The sequence below is a fragment of the Elephantulus edwardii genome, unplaced genomic scaffold (genome assembly GCF_000299155.1).
Source record: "Elephantulus edwardii isolate Elephantulus edwardi_28Jun2011 unplaced genomic scaffold, EleEdw1.0 scaffold00118, whole genome shotgun sequence".
Lineage (NCBI taxonomy): Eukaryota > Metazoa > Chordata > Mammalia > Macroscelidea > Macroscelididae > Elephantulus > Elephantulus edwardii.
In genome coordinates, this window is record NW_006399868.1 from 4,786,111 (window position 1) to 4,803,176 (window position 17,066).

The following is a 17,066-nucleotide window of genomic DNA, read 5'->3' on the forward strand; positions in this document are numbered from 1 at the left end:
TTTGCTCATATTTTTAAACTCCTCTAAGAAAGAATGGCTAGTCACTATTTCAATATTTGAAAGCAATAATAATAAAAGGAAGGGGAAAATCAGTAATTTCATACAAGTTTAGGGTACAGATATGCTTAAGCTGGTCTTTGATTTAGATTTCTTACTCTCATAGAAGTGATCGAGAAAATGAATGGATTTTCTATTTGCAAGTTTAGGAAATTGAGTTTCTTTCCTTTTTTTATACAGCTGCACTATTCCCTAAACTTTAGTTGAACGAGTGTGAGTGCCTCGCTGACGGCAACACTTACTCATTTCCATCCTATTGTCCCTTCTGCAGATATTCAGCTCCCTTTCAGATCCTTTTACCAGTAATTCTTGAGTGATCGCTGAAGTCTGAACAGGGCATTGCCTTCTGAAATGCCCAACCAGAGCCATGGGTCTTGACACAAGGTTCCTGAACTTTCATCCTTTCTTAACACCAAACCTGTCAATAAAAACAAGCATACAAATCGGATATTCCCTTTACTGTGGCCTGCCTTTATTGTTTTGACTTAGAAGAATGCCATGAGACAAGGTTCTCCTTACTAGTAGTTTGCGTTATAGGTAATCTTACACTAGACTAGCATAAGTGCCTCATTTTTAGGGTCTTCTGTTCTATTGTGCATCACAGATAATGTGGATTTCTTTTAACAAATTGAAGATTTTTAACAATCCTGTGTAAAGCAAATCTATTATCACCATTTCCCCAATAGCAAGCACTGACTTTATGTCCCTGTGCCCCATTTTGGTAAAGCTTACATTATTTCAAACTGTTCATAATGTTGTTGTTAATTGTCTTCGAGTCATTCATGACTCATAGCGACCCTATGAACAAAAGGGACAAAGTCCCTCTACAACTATCGACATTTATCAAAGTTCATAGAGTTTCTGGAGGCATGCTATTTAGAGAGTGTATGTCGCTCCTGCTTCCAAACTTGTCATAGTACGTTATGTTCCGTTTAATCACCTGCAATGTATAGCGACCCCATGTACAGCAGCTCTGAACCCTTCCCTGTCCTGAGCCAGTCTCACTAATTCTGACACACCAACCCCCATCGCCCCAGTCACTCTGTCAATCCATCTCATCTGGGATCTCCCTCTCCTGCACTCTCTGTCTACCCTTCTGAGTATAATGTCCTTCTCCAAGAACCAATCTCTCCCGGCCACATGCCCACAGTTAGTGAGGCAGAGCTTCAAAATCCTAGCCTCCAAGGAGAGACTTGGTTTCACCTTCTCCAAGACAGACCTATTTATTTTCTTGGCAGTCCAGGTATGTTCAGGACTCTTCTCCAGCACCACTACGCAAAGGCATCTATTATTCTTCTGTCATCCTTAGTCATAATAACTACACTATTGTGTGAACACAACTTTCAAATACACTGTTGTTGTTGTTGTTAGGTGCTGTCAAGTTGAGTAAAATTCATAGCCATCCTATGAACATCCAATCAGAACACGATCCTCTCCTGTGCTATCCGCACAGTCTCTCAAATTCTCAAGCCCATTGCCACAGACACCATGTCAACCCACTTGATTGAAGGACTCAATTATTCTTGTCTCTGACTTTATTACAAAAATTGAAACAGATCTGACATGTTGCAAGTATACCAGTAGCTAACAAAGTTATTAAAGTTCTCTATAAAGCAAGTTCCTCCTATAATGGGAGATTCATTTCAGCAACGTTAACATTATACCTGATAGCTAGAGGATGAGGTAATAGAGGCAAATCTGTACCACACATGCTGAGTTCCTCCTGAGACGGGGTCATCCCGAGGTACTTTATGCCTGATCCCCAGGGAGCAAAATTAGTTCTTGTTCCAGAGCAAAACTCAAGTAACTGAAGCTAAAAGAATGGGCTCTGAAGAGCCAAATGTGAAAGGACCTGCGGAGGCATCAACAACATTTATTGTCCACCCGTTCTGGGTTTTCTTGTGCCATTTTGGTCTTAATTCTACTGTATATTTAAAATCATGAATGTTCTTTCGCAGCTCACATATGTGTTTTTGAATCATATACCTGTCATCCTTTTTATTTATCATATTGCTTAGGAAAAACACACTTTCTATTAGAAAATGAACTTGATTATCCAGATTATTCCTCTGAATAAACAGAAATTTTATTCTCGGCAAGGAAAAGCTGAAAGATCTCAGCTGAAACTCTGTTAATTCCTGGAGCCTAAATTTTTGCCAGTGCCACCATTATAGCTTAGAGTTCTTCCTTTAGGATAGTAGATTCTTGATTGTATCCTGAAATGGTTGCACATTGACCGAATTTTTGGATATGTAACTGTATGTGCACCTTCTGTCTTCTTTTGATGCTTACTGCGTTATTCTATACTTTGCTTATCAAATCCTTTGGTATCGTACCTCAAGGCTTGGATTTTTTTCCTTTAGTAGTTTTAGCTTGGAAAATTGCCATTGTGTCTTTCTGTGTTGGCTTTGAAACTCTGGCTCTTTGTACATTGCATTTTAATACTGTTTCTTTGCAAGGTGTCTTTTAAAACCTCTGTTTAATTCTTTCATTATTCTTTAATTTTACACTATCTTCTTTGCCTTTTAGAGCAAGTTTCAGAGTCTTTCATGTTTTTATTTTTGTCTTTCTTTTGTATTTTTAAAAATTATATTTATTTTTAAATTTTTTCTTCGTATTTTCTTTTTGCGTTTGTATTTTGGTCTATTCTCTTCCTAAAGAAATTTTGCTTTTTTCAAATGTAATACAAATAGCCCACAAATCATTTTTTTATTCAGTCATTAGTGTTCTTGAGATAGCCACTAAAATCAGACAGGATATTCTCAAGGTTGTCTTTTTCTATCAATAGACTTTTTTTTATTATCTGAAACTTAAACTTGAATATTTATATGACTAGTTCATAGTCTATTCCACCATCAGTCCCTGGACTTTTTCTGACTGTTGATACTTAACTTCCCCACCATAACTTTTCACAAATATAATTGATTTGATACCTATTTATCCTGCCACTTTTAATATAGTATTGATAAAATGAAATATATTAAAAATAAGAAATAAGTGCCAAAAAGAAGGAAACAAATAGCAAAGTAAACCACTGGTTCACAAACAATTCAAAGCAAGGTAATAGAAAAAAATGTTAAGTCTAACACTGGCAATATTTATAAGTAAAGTAAACATATTTATTAAATAGAAAAAATAATCCAATCATAAACTTCTTTACAACATTAATATTAAAATAATAAATAACTGAAAAAGCAAATGATGGAAAGTTCTACACCTTTCTAACACAAAGAGAAATAAATTTAGTATATTATAGTTAGAATAAAACAGAATTGAAGCTAAATGCAATAATAGTATTAAAACAGTAATTTTTATGTCATTCATGATAAGCTAATTTATGCTGCAGTAAAAAGGAATTTCAAAATTTAACTCGAAATAATTCAGTAAAGATTTATTTCTAGCTCAGAACCAATATAGGTTGACTCAGAAGTTAACTCACCCACGTATTCAAGTTTGCCTTTGTAGTTTTCTACTACATCCAACCTAAAACAGCAGGGTTTGTCATAGCAGCTCAAGGGGCATAAAGAGACTCATGTACCAACCACTAAATGATTTGCCAGGAAATAGACTATTCCAGAAACCTGCCTTTCACAAGCAGAGAAGCAGAGCAACTGTCAAATGCTTTCAATTAAAAAACCAGACAGACATACCTAGAAACTTCACGATATTGACCATAACTAAAGTTTTAAATCAGATAATATTTTGATTTACTCTGCTAGGTTTGAGAAATGGTAAGTTCTAGAAAGGCTTCAGGCCTTTTGTTCATAGGGTCGCTATGAGTAGTGCTGAACTGGATGGAACTCAACAACAGCAACAAATCTGCTGGGAATTATAAGAAGAATAGTATCAAATTCATTGTTGAAAAGAGTGTCTCAAGGTTTACCTTCAGTTATTACACTGTAATTGATAGGATGATATCCATATATGTGCAAAAATGTCTGTTAACATGCATATTATTCAAATTTACATACCAACAACTAAAGTCAAAAAGAAAGTAAGAATATCTATCAGCTACTGCAATCTGAAATTCATAAAATATACAGTAAAAATAATTGATAATCACTGGTGATTGCATTTTGAAATTAAATCTGTCAAAGACCTCTTGAAAGAGCTTCAGTTGCTTCCCAAGCATCTAAAACTTAGACAATGAATGAAGATTACAGAAAAAGAAGTGATGCCTCTGAATTGTGATGCTGGAGAAGAGTACCATATAGCCCATGGACCATCAGAAGAATAAATAAATATATCCCGAAAGAAGTGAACCCAGAGTGCTCCTTATAAATAAGGATGGTAAAATTTTGTCTCACACACCCTGGCCATGTTGTCAGGAGAAGGGGCCAGTCTTTGGAAAAAGACATCATATTTGGAAAGGTAGAGTGCTACAGTAACTATAATAGTGGCTATTGCACGACATAGCTCACAAGGAGGACACAGGGGAGGGCAAGTTTCAGGTCTGCTGCCCATTAGTCCTGTTTGTCAGACTTGACTTGGTGACAGCTAACAAGAACAAACCCTGAGTCACATGTAAAGGTATCTCTTCCCTCAGGTGGTCATAAGAGATATCTTAGCTACCACAGACACCTTGGTGGCACAACAGTTAAGAGCTTAGCTGTTAACCAAAAGTTTAGTTGCTCAAACACACATCTCTACAGAAGACAGACCTTGCAACCTCCTCCCATTGATACTGCAGTCTAGGAAATCCCTGTGGATTTCCTACAGTTCTATTTCATCACATAATCAGAATAAGTTGACAATCAAGTCAACATCATCCAACAATAACAATAAATAAAATGGACATGTGATGAGTGATCAATATTGCTTCACCATTGCAGCATGGTGTCATGCATGAACTCCTCTGGCAGCTTCACTGTGCTGTTTCTAGTCATGTTCAGTGATCACCATAACGTTTTCATCTTAGTTGTTGCTGGATCAAGTATTTCTGTGCTTAGGTGTGTCAGATAGAACTCCACTAGTGCTGAAAGTCCCGGTTACACACTTCTTTGTGTATTATAGGCAATTGTTTCATCTACAATCTGGCTCAAAACATGGAAGGTACACTCATTATTCTGTACTATAGATGTTCGCTCTAGACTGAGTTCTAGAACTCTCCTCTTTGAATTTTAGTGTCAGTGAAGGTAATGAATATACTATGGGATATCAAAAGAACAAACAAATAAATATATCTTAGATTATGGTTGCCAAGGCATCCTTAAAAGGCAAGGATGGTGTGACTTCATCCCACATGCTTTGGGCATGTTACTAGGGTAGACCAATTCTTGGAGGGAGATATGAAGATATGAAGATATGAAGAAGGACAAGTCTTTCAAAAGGTGGAGGGAGAGTCAGAGAAAGAGAGGAAGGCTGTCAATGAGATGGATTGATACTGCAACAATGGTCATTAATAAAGCTGCTGGTTTTTTGTTTAATCAATTGTACGTGCTAACGACATCTCATGTTGCTTCATGAAGTTAAAAATGATTATGTTGTTGTTGTTGATTGCCTTTGAGTCAAGCATGACTCATAGTGACCCTATGAACAAAAGGCCTGAAAACCCCTCTACAACTGTTGATATATATCTAAGTTCATAGAGCTTCCAGAGGCAAGTTGTTTAAGACATGAATACCACTCCTGCTTCCAAACTTGTCATAGTATATTATTGTTGTTATGCTGTTGAGTTGCCTGCAACCCATAGCAACCTTATGTACATCAGCTCTGAAGCTTCCCTGTCTTGAGCCAGTCTCACTAATTCTAACACATCAACCCACCATTGCCCCCGTCACTGTATCAATCCATCTCATCCGGGATCTTCCTCTCCTGAGCTAGATAACCATTATTTTCTTTTCTCCTTACATGTAGAAGGCATTATATATGCACTTATAAACACTTGTTACTGTTGTTCTAACTGCTGTTGAGTTAGAACTGAGTCATAGCTCACCCTCCAGAGGTTTCACATGTGAGGAAGTTATCAATCCTCTCGCCGGAGCATTTGGTCGATTATTACTGCACAGCTATGGAACTGTAGTGCACCTTCTTACCACTTGACCATATACGAATACGAGGGAGCTCTGGTGGCCTAGTGATATGGAGCTGGGCTGCCAACTCAAAACACAAGGTTCAAATCCACCAGCTACTTTTCAGGACAAACACAGGCCTTCATGCGTGATTTACTGCCTCTGAAAACTCCTCGCATGGTCAGCTGTGAGTCATCTCTGACACAATGGCACACAACAACCACCTGCACAAACAATGGCATGAAACTCGCCCTGGTCCTCGCCTTCTCCACCACCCTCACAAATCTCAAGCCCGTGTTGCTGTCAACATGTTAACCATCTTGTGGGGAGTCTTCCTCCTCTTCACTGACCCTCTATTTTTCAGAGTACCGTGTCTTTCTTCTTGACCACTGACTACCAGGGTTACTTAAATGAGTGATTTCACCTTCAGAAATGCCAACCTAATTATAAACTAAGCATTTCCAGGGACAAAACTGAAATGAATACAGGTACTGCCGCAGCACCCAAGTGCTGAAAATACTTCCTGCCTCGAAACCAAGCAGGTTCCTGTGCCAAAGTATCCTATTTGTCCCCCGCTGGCACCTCTGGTAATGATTCCATTACCGAGTCAGCGCAGCCCTGTAATGACCCCAGCACCCCCATAATTAATACTCACTGTTTTGGGAACAGTCCAGCATGTTCTGGGCTGCACAGCTGGTGACCTGCATGCAAACCACTGAGTTAGATTAACACTTTTTGACTTTAATCCAGCACATAATTAAGGTGCACCTCAAAGCCTCAAGGAAACACAGTAATTATGGAAAAAAAGGAGAATTGGGATGTTTTGGATCCAACATGTCAGTTCCAACTCAGCAGCAGTTTACAACAGCAATAAAGGGTGACCTTTTGGTAACACCGTAAAGTGGTACTTACAGATTGTTCACTAATTGCCTCACTTATTGGCAATCAGCTGAGAAATGGCCCAATACAGAGCAAATCAAGTCTCTGAATTACGTTTGGCCCTTGGAACAGCTTTCTGTCTGGGGTGTGCCCTGCTCTTGACTCCACCTGTACAGATCTGTCTATATTCCCATAAAAGTAGGAACCAGCACCCGAAGGGAAAGTACAAAAAAGCATTGTGCAGACCTCACAAATCACATAATAGAGTGAACTCATTACCCATCCTCCACCCCACAGAAACAAGGAGTAAATTCAATTTTATGGAGAGCTAACACTTTTATTCTGTTTTAAAGCAGTTTCTTACCTGGCAGACAGGTAAGTCCTTCCCCCTCCCCTTTACATTTCTAAAGGTGCAAATTAATTTTTTGTTCTAGCAGGAACTCATCCCAGTGGAAGACGATTGTAACGTGGAAGGCTCATCACTTTTTCTCAGAAAAGTAATTGAGTTGAACGTAGTGGTAACTGGGATTCTAAAGGTGTTTTCAATGTTTAAAATTTGGCATTTGTTTCCAGAATATTCCCCAAAAGGTGACTATTGTTTATTTTTCAGTCATGTGTTGTAGATTATGTATTTACTTAGTTTTGGATATCAGCAAGTCAAACAGTATTTCATGCATTTCTCTAATTGAGAATTCAATCAGCTAATGCAGTTTTGAATTAAGTGACACATATTTCATTTACAGAACAATCAATACTTGCCCCATGTATTTTTCTTGTGTAATAAGCTGCTGACAAAGCATTTTAAAACAGTTATTCTCTGTTTTTAATTCCCTTAATATGCCTAATTTTAGTTATAAAGTAGATAAGAGCTTTGCGTTATCATTTGAATCAAGTCTTGAACCCCCTTTTGAGTTGACTTGAAGTTTTTTGAGCTGGGGAGGAAACATTTTCTAGGAGTGAACATTTACAAGGAGATAATGTTAAACGTTTTAAAATTTCGAACAAATGCCCCCTGCATTGCAAATTTAGAATTACAATTGTAAACATATTTAGTTTGGTTGATATTAGGAAAATAAGGAATGAAGATGATCTCAAGACTTTGGATACAATGGAGAAGGAAATAATGAAAGCAAGGCCATGTGGCCTTGCACTCAAAATGGTCATACCATCATAGTAATCTTAACTGCACGAGGAGGTTGTTACTCAACTTTTTAATATATCGATTCCCTTCTTAAGGAAATGTTTCACTTTATAAAGGAAGTCAAAGTGAGTGTAGCAGTGAGGTCAAGTGCATTGATAGTGAGCATGGCACAGGATAGGACAGGACTCAGGTCTGTTGGCCATAGTGTGGTGATGAGTTGTACTTGGCTGGATGACCTTGGACAGTATGAAGACTACATTTGTTATCAATATGTCCTAAATTCATAAAGGTTTTTCTTCAATCTAACAATGAAATTCTAGATGTTCAATATTGCTTTCATAACTAATCTGACTTACATACCTTCCTAACCATTCACCACTACATTTCACCTTCTCTAGTCTCTTTGTCCAACAACTATGATCTTGTCGTGGTGGTTCAGAGGTGTCCAAGAAACAAGGCTTTTGCTGGAAAACTCTTTTTTTAAGCTCCACTGCTAGGTTTCTTCTACTCATTCTTCTGATCCTAAATGTTACTACCTCTAAAATATTTTCCTTCAGCACATCAATTGCAATGATGATCTGAAAGTCTCCCGTTACACTTCCAGAACACTTGTACTTTCAACATGCAATTTACTAGAAATTGTGTGGGTATTTTACATGCTTCTCCATGTTATATCTCTCTCCTTCTCTCTGTCAATATAGAAAAGTTGTCATTGGATGGTATCCATTTGTTTCTGATTATTTTTTGACAGGAATCTTTACGGAAGCAGAATTACAGGTCTCTCCTCTGAAAAGCGGCGGGTGGGTTTGAATTAATAACTTTTTACAGCTGAGCATTTAAATGTTGGCCCACTGAGATGTTTTCAAAGAATTATAGCCATTAGTGGTTTTTATTATATGTTTTAAAAGTGCACACGATTCCTTTAAATACTTACTGAATGAAAGTTAAAATGAATTTTCATTGTTGTTAATATTATTATTGACATGTATATGATAAAAGAAGGAGCCTTGTTGGTGGCATGATTAAAGCACTTAACTGCTAACATGACGCCCAGCAAATAGAACCTACTTGCAACTCTGTCCTAGAAAGATGTGTCAATGTGCTTTTGCAAAGGTCAGAGCCTTGGAAATCCAATGAATCAGTTCTTCATTGTCTTACATGTTCACTTATAAGTGAAATAAAATAAACAACAGCCAGTTTGGTTTGGGATTTTGAAGTAAATGCTAAAAGTAGCTGTAACATTATTTATTCCTTTAGTTTGTGGAGAGGTAGAGTGAAAAAGCTCCATCTCACACAATTTGGACATGTTGCTATAATAAGCTATTCCTTCAAGGAGACATCGTGCTTGGAAAGGTGGATGGTCAATGAAAGAGAGGAAGACCTTTAATGAGATGGATTGACACTGTGACTGTAGTAGCAATGGGCTTTGAGTTTGTGAGGCTGGCGCAGAACAGGGCACGGTTTAGATCTGGGTCACTGTGGGTAGTGCTTGACGGGGCCTAACAACAACAACAACAACAGTTTGTGGTCCTCCATTGTAATATTATATTTTTTTAAGAAACTATCAATTGCTTTTAAAACATACCATGTAACTAGTGTGAAGACAGGATCTCCAAGTGAATGCAGCATGCCTTATACAATGATGATATATTCTCTTTTGTGAGTAAACGGCAACATCAAGATAAGTCTAAGAACGAACCTACCCTTAACACACAAAGATTATAAGTTATCAGGTATTGAAAGCATCAAGAGTTCAGTAAATATATATACTCAAACAAGAACAACAAAGAAGTAACGGATCCTAATCATGCATGTTCTTACGCAAAAGGCAAGATTTCACTTGTGCTTATGTTGTAATTGTGTTTATATATTAATATGTATTTGGCTATCTTAATCTTTAGAAATATTCTGTATAATAATTTAGTTTTTGAAATGTGTGTAAAAATAAGATGGAGGGGCCCAGTGCAAGCAGTGTACTTTCATTAACAAGTATTTCAGGCTTCACTGGTCTGATAAATGTTATGGGTATATGATTTATTTTACTCTTCTTGAGTCTTTCCATAAATATTAATCAAAATAAGGATATAAAACATTGGGCATAAAAATTACATCTCGATAGGAGAATATGCCAATTTGTCTTGCTTCCTCTAGACTAAATAATAGAAAATCATGTTTTCTGGTATCAGCTATGAACCAAGTTACTGTCTGCGGTGCTTTCTCAAACTTTAACTCTTCAAATGGCTCAGTAGCAGTAAGTTTACTTTCCATATAGTTAAATTGACCTGCAGGAGCTGCAGGGGCTTGGTTGGAAGAAGTTACTCTTCCTGCCCAACGGCAGGTCGCTTGAATCCACCAGGTGCTCTTCAGGAGAAAGATGAGCAGACCCCTCCTGTGTGTGGTGTCATTGTTTTGGTTGTTATGTGCCCTTGAGCTGACCAGGACTCATGTCACCCTATGCACAATAGCTCTCAACCCTGCCCTATACTGAGCCAATCCCGCTGCCTTATTACCCCAGTTACTTATCAGTTCATCTCATCCAAGGTCTTCCTTTCCTGTGCTGTCCCTGTACCCTTCCATGCATGTTGTCCTTCTTTAAGCAACGAAACCTAAATATGTAAGACAGAGCATCAAAATCCTTGCTTCCAAGGTTGGTTTCACCCTTTCCAGGACAGATCTGTTAGTTCTCTTGGCAGTCCATGGTTTGTTCAGTACTCTTCTCCAGCACCACAACTCAAAGGCATCACTTTGGCTTCCATCATCTTTGGTAATTGTCCAGCCCTCTAATGCATAGCAAGTAATTGTGGAGACCATGGCACCTAAGTCTCTAAACTGACATCATGCTCTCCAGCAATCTGGAGAGGTCCCTGACAGCAGATGTTCCTTTTTGTCTTTTAATTTCCTGACTGCTAGTGGCAAGAGTATTGATTGTGGACCCAAGTAAACTGAAATTGTTAACAATCTCAATCTCTTCTCCATCTATCACGATACTGCCAATTGGTCCAATGGTGAGACTCCTAATTTTCTTGAAAGAACTTGTGTAATTTACAAGCCTTAAAACCTTATTGGAAAGGTGGTATGCATAAATTCAGTCTTGATAGTACACAAAATAACAAATTAAATTGAGATTTACAACTGTAAACAATCTTCCTGAATTCACAACACTTCTATCTAGTAGAATCAGACTTCGAAAAGTTGTCTGATTTACCTTCTAATCTGCTTGTTCTGTTTTCACTAAATAGCTATTTCAAACTACAGTAGTTTAAATCTTTTAACTGTTGTAATCGAGCTGAGTATCACTCCCTTACTTAATGCAATAATTGGATCTTCTGACCTTGTATCAAGGACCACATTTTCAAGGAATGAAAAGGGGGGGGGGAATAATAGTTTTAAACTTTGAGTTACTTCTAGATTTGCTCTGAATCAGAGACTCTTATTTCCCCACCTGCTTTCTCTCTCTATTTGATGCGCTGTGTTTTCCCCTGAGATGGCAGAGATAAGAAAAGCCAGCATTCAGCTGGTGCAGCCTTGACAAGACTAGAGACACTCCCTAAGAGAGCAGCCCATGCACTAGTCCAGGGAGCTCTGTTGGCTGGTTCTTGCTCGTGCCATCAAGTCAGGTGTGACTCATAGCAACCCAATGGACAACAGATGTGAACCCTGCCCTTTAGCCTGTGTCATTCCGATCATTTCTGAAGTATCTGAGATGATTGTCTCAGTCACTGTGGCAATCTTTCTGGTCGAGGGTCTTCCTTTCCTTTGCAGACCCTCCGCCTGCCTTTCTGAGCATGATGTCCCTCTCTAAGTATTGTTGTATCGTGTTGGGCCTGCAAATCATCTGACCCTCCAGTGGGTTTTCAGAAACTATACATTTTACCTGAGGCGACTGCACATCCTTCTTCCTGCAAAGCATTTGGTGGGTTTGAACCACATGCCTTTGGGATTGCAGGTTAGCTCCTTACTCTTCCTAACAGGCTACCAGAGCTCCCTCTCTTTACAACATGCCCAAATGATGTGAGGTGAAGATTTGCCATGTTTGCTTCCAAGGAGCGCTCTGGATGCATTTTTTCCCCCAGACAAGTCAGTTTGCTCTTTTGTAAGCCCATGAAATAGTCAACAGTTTTCTTTAACTCCACAGCTCAAAGACACCAATTATTCTGTCATCCTTTTTCATTATCTAGCTCTCAGATACATGGCAAGTGACTGAAAAGACTACGGCCTGAATCCAGTGCACCTTAGTCTTCAAACTGACATCACTGCTCCTCAGTAATTTGGAGAGGTCCCTGACTGAAGACTTTCCCAGTGCAATGCCTCTGTTGATTTCCTTCCTGCTAGTACCAAGGGTGTTGATTGAGGATCCAAGTAAGACCAGGTTGTTAACAATCTCAATCTTTTGTTTGATGGCTTGATAGTAAGGACATTTGGAATTGCACGGCCAGTGCAAAAGGTCCTCAGTTAAATCCACCAGCTTCTCCATACGAGAAAGATGTGTCATCTCCTCTGGTGCTGATTTGTTGATGTGGTTGTGGACCATCGAGTCAAAACACACCGATATCTGACCTTCCGTCAGATTTTCAGGAGCAGTAAATCAGCTGGAAGGAGGCTGCCCACCTCTCACAGCGTAATTTGCTGCCTCTGAAAACCAACTGGGAATGGGTGTGTTCCTACTCAGTGGTACACAATAACAACAACAGGTACGTCCAGGTGTTGCTAGAGGTTTCAGGTGCCATGCAAGTGATTTCTATGTGACCTTCTAGAAAGCCACCATCTTGACAGCACATTTTCCATGATTCTCATGCATCTTATTTGGAGTCTGACATCTTTAAAATCACAGATACATGATTCCGAATCATTTATACCCCAGCCATCTTGTTCATGTCCATATGCTCCCCACAAGACCCTTGTCGAAACCACATTTAAGAATACCTATTCTATTTATTATCCTAATCCCTCCCATGTGAACTAATCAGCCGGATGACTTCTTCCTCCTTCCACAAATAAAATGATCTTTTTCCATTGATAGATTAACTGAAAACTCACCCACCTTTTCCTCAAGAAACATGACATTCTTTTCTCACCTCTAGAACCTTTAAAATGATTCCGTAGCTCATTGTGGGATAGATTGCATTTCAACATCAAAAAACAAAGGTCCTCACCTTTGGACTGAGGCAACATCATGATACATGGAAAAAGAATTGACGCTGTCAACAATATCATCATATTTGTATCATAATCAATGCATTTGGTATCAGAAGTCAGGAGATCAGCAGATGTGTTGCACTGGCAAAGTCTATAGTCAGGGATCTCTTCAAATTATAGAGGAGCAATGATGTCACTTTGAGAACTAAGGTGGACCTGATTCAGACCATGGACCTGTCAGGCACTTGTTATGCATTTGGGAGCTGAACAATGAACAAGGATGCCAGAAAAAAATTGATGCATTTGAGCTATGATGATGGAGAAAGAGTGGTGAAGATCTCATGAACTGCCAAAAGAATGAACAGATTATGTCTTAGAAATCCAAATGTCCAACCACAAAGGAATGGATTGAGAAATTATGGTACATTCACTCAATGGAATACTATGCAGCACACAAGAGCAATAACTTTGTAAATTATTACCTAACTTGGGAGGGACTAGAGTGAACCAACTCAGTCCCACAAGGATAAATACTGTATAAGACTGTTATTGTAGAATTAATATAAGATTCCAGGAGGGGTGGGAGAGGCCTGAAGTGGAGGGATGTGGATGTGCAGGAGGAGGAGGGGATTAATCATTGGATTGTACAATTTAATGAGTGGAGAGGGGGGAGTTGAGGGAAGTTGAAAGAATTTGTTCAAATTTGTATTAGAATTTTGTGAATAAACTAGTAAATAAAATAAAATTTTAAAAAGCAGAGGAAAGAAGTTAACAGAAAAAAAAGAAATCCTTTGGGGTAAAGATGATAGAGCTTCATCTCATACTTTGGGCATGTTGCTAGGAGAGGTTAATTCTGGGAGAAGGACATCATGCTTGGAAAAATAGAGGGGCAGTGAAAGAGAGGAAGCCCACTGACCAGGTGGTTAACACACCAACTGTGACAATGGGCTTAAGTGGATTAGAGATTGTGATGATGGCGCAGGATAGGACAGATCTAGGTGGGGTTCAGATCTAGCATTCATGCTGTGAGTTGTACTTAACTTGAGGTCACATGACAACAATAGGCCATTGTGAAATAATTCAGAGACTAAAGGTGCTTCAGCCTCCCTTTCTCCGATTGTGAAGTACTCTTCTCTCATGGAATATTTCTCTGCTTATATAGAAAAGCAGGGAGGCCTATTTTTCTAATCCTCCTGTTCTCCCTTTACAGAGTATACTGGAGATGTTTTCTTGGTGATCACATTTAAGAAGTCCATGTACAGGACATATGACCTATCATGCAGTGTTCTGGAAAGAAGGCTGGAGTATAATTATAACATCTTACATTTACTTTTTTCCTTTCAAATATTAAATGATTTGTATATATATTTCTTAAATATCATTACTTTGCTAATAGCTATACAAAATGTTACTTGTTAACCATAGGGGATTAAGAAAAAGGAATAAGAAAAAAAATTTCCTTTGGAGATATTTGAGTATAGAAACAACTGTTGGCAGTATGGGCAGTTTATTACTTGCCAAGTTCCAATGCTTGTTTATTACCAGTTCCATTACAAGCTTATTACTGCCGTAGTTCCTGAAGGAACTATGATGGCGTTAGAGTATAAAGTATGATGCTGCTAATCCAAAACTCAGAGATTTTAATCCACCAGCTACTCTGTGGGAGAAAGGTACCAAATCCCCTCCTGTAAAGATGAGCAGACTTGGAAACGGATGAAGGCCTCCTATACATGGGAGTTTATCTGACAGCAGTGCTCTAAGCGATCCTCAGGACAATCTGAAGATCTTAGTCTCAGTAATTCCCATTAAGAAAACAAGGACTATGAGACTTAGACGAGTTCAATATCTGTCTGTAAAAGCATGGGGGGAGAAGGATGGGACATCTCCTCTGTGCTATTATCTGCCTCTGAAAACACAGTGCAGGCTCAGCTGTAGCTTGGTTCTGACCCTTAGGGATACAACATATGAGCAACATATGAGCATACAGAAAATGGTACTAAAAAACAATATTTCCTACAACTAGAGTCCAAGGCTTTTCTTTTACAGCACATCTCAAAATAATTTATGTGGCTCCTGTAAGTAAAGTTTTATCCAGCCTCTACGAATTAAAGAAGCAAAGCTACATGTGGGTCACAGAAAAGTTTTTAAACCATATTGAACAGATTATGTCTTAGAAATCCAAATGTCCAACCACATGGTTTCACCCTTTCCAGGACAGATCTGTTAGTTCTCTTGGCAGTCCATGGTTTGTTCAGTACTCTTCTCCAGCACCACAACTCAAAGGCATCGCTTTGGCTTCCATCATCTTTGGTAATTGTCCAGCCCTCTAATGCATAGCAAGTAATTGTGGAGACCATGGCACCTAAGTCTCTAAACTGACATCATGCTCTCCAGCAATCTGGAGAGGTCCCTGACAGCAGATGTTCCTTTTTGTCTTTTAATTTCCTGACTGCTAGTGGCAAGAGTATTGATTGTGGACCCAAGTAAACTGAAATTGTTAACAATCTCAATCTCTTCTCCATCTATCACGATACTGCCAATTGGTCCAATGGTGAGACTCCTAATTTTCTTGAAAGAACTTGTGTAATTTACAAGCCTTAAAACCTTATTGGAAAGGTGGTATGCATAAATTCAGTCTTGATAGTACACAAAATAACAAATTAAATTGAGATTTACAACTGTAAACAATCTTCCTGAATTCACAACACTTCTATCTAGTAGAATCAGACTTCGAAAAGTTGTCTGATTTACCTTCTAATCTGCTTGTTCTGTTTTCACTAAATAGCTATTTCAAACTACAGTAGTTTAAATCTTTTAACTGTTGTAATCGAGCTGAGTATCACTCCCTTACTTAATGCAATAATTGGATCTTCTGACCTTGTATCAAGGACCACATTTTCAAGGAATGAAAAGGGGGGGGGGAATAATAGTTTTAAACTTTGAGTTACTTCTAGATTTGCTCTGAATCAGAGACTCTTATTTCCCCACCTGCTTTCTCTCTCTATTTGATGCGCTGTGTTTTCCCCTGAGATGGCAGAGATAAGAAAAGCCAGCATTCAGCTGGTGCAGCCTTGACAAGACTAGAGACACTCCCTAAGAGAGCAGCCCATGCACTAGTCCAGGGAGCTCTGTTGGCTGGTTCTTGCTCGTGCCATCAAGTCAGGTGTGACTCATAGCAACCCAATGGACAACAGATGTGAACCCTGCCCTTTAGCCTGTGTCATTCCGATCATTTCTGAAGTATCTGAGATGATTGTCTCAGTCACTGTGGCAATCTTTCTGGTCGAGGGTCTTCCTTTCCTTTGCAGACCCTCCGCCTGCCTTTCTGAGCATGATGTCCCTCTCTAAGTATTGTTGTATCGTGTTGGGCCTGCAAATCATCTGACCCTCCAGTGGGTTTTCAGAAACTATACATTTTACCTGAGGCGACTGCACATCCTTCTTCCTGCAAAGCATTTGGTGGGTTTGAACCACATGCCTTTGGGATTGCAGGTTAGCTCCTTACTCTTCCTAACAGGCTACCAGAGCTCCCTCTCTTTACAACATGCCCAAATGATGTGAGGTGAAGATTTGCCATGTTTGCTTCCAAGGAGCGCTCTGGATGCATTTTTTCCCCCAGACAAGTCAGTTTGCTCTTTTGTAAGCCCATGAAATAGTCAACAGTTTTCTTTAACTCCACAGCTCAAAGACACCAATTATTCTGTCATCCTTTTTCATTATCTAGCTCTCAGATACATGGCAAGTGACTGAAAAGACTACGGCCTGAATCCAGTGCACCTTAGTCTTCAAACTGACATCACTGCTCCTCAGTAATTTGGAGAGGTCCCTGACTGAAGGCTTTC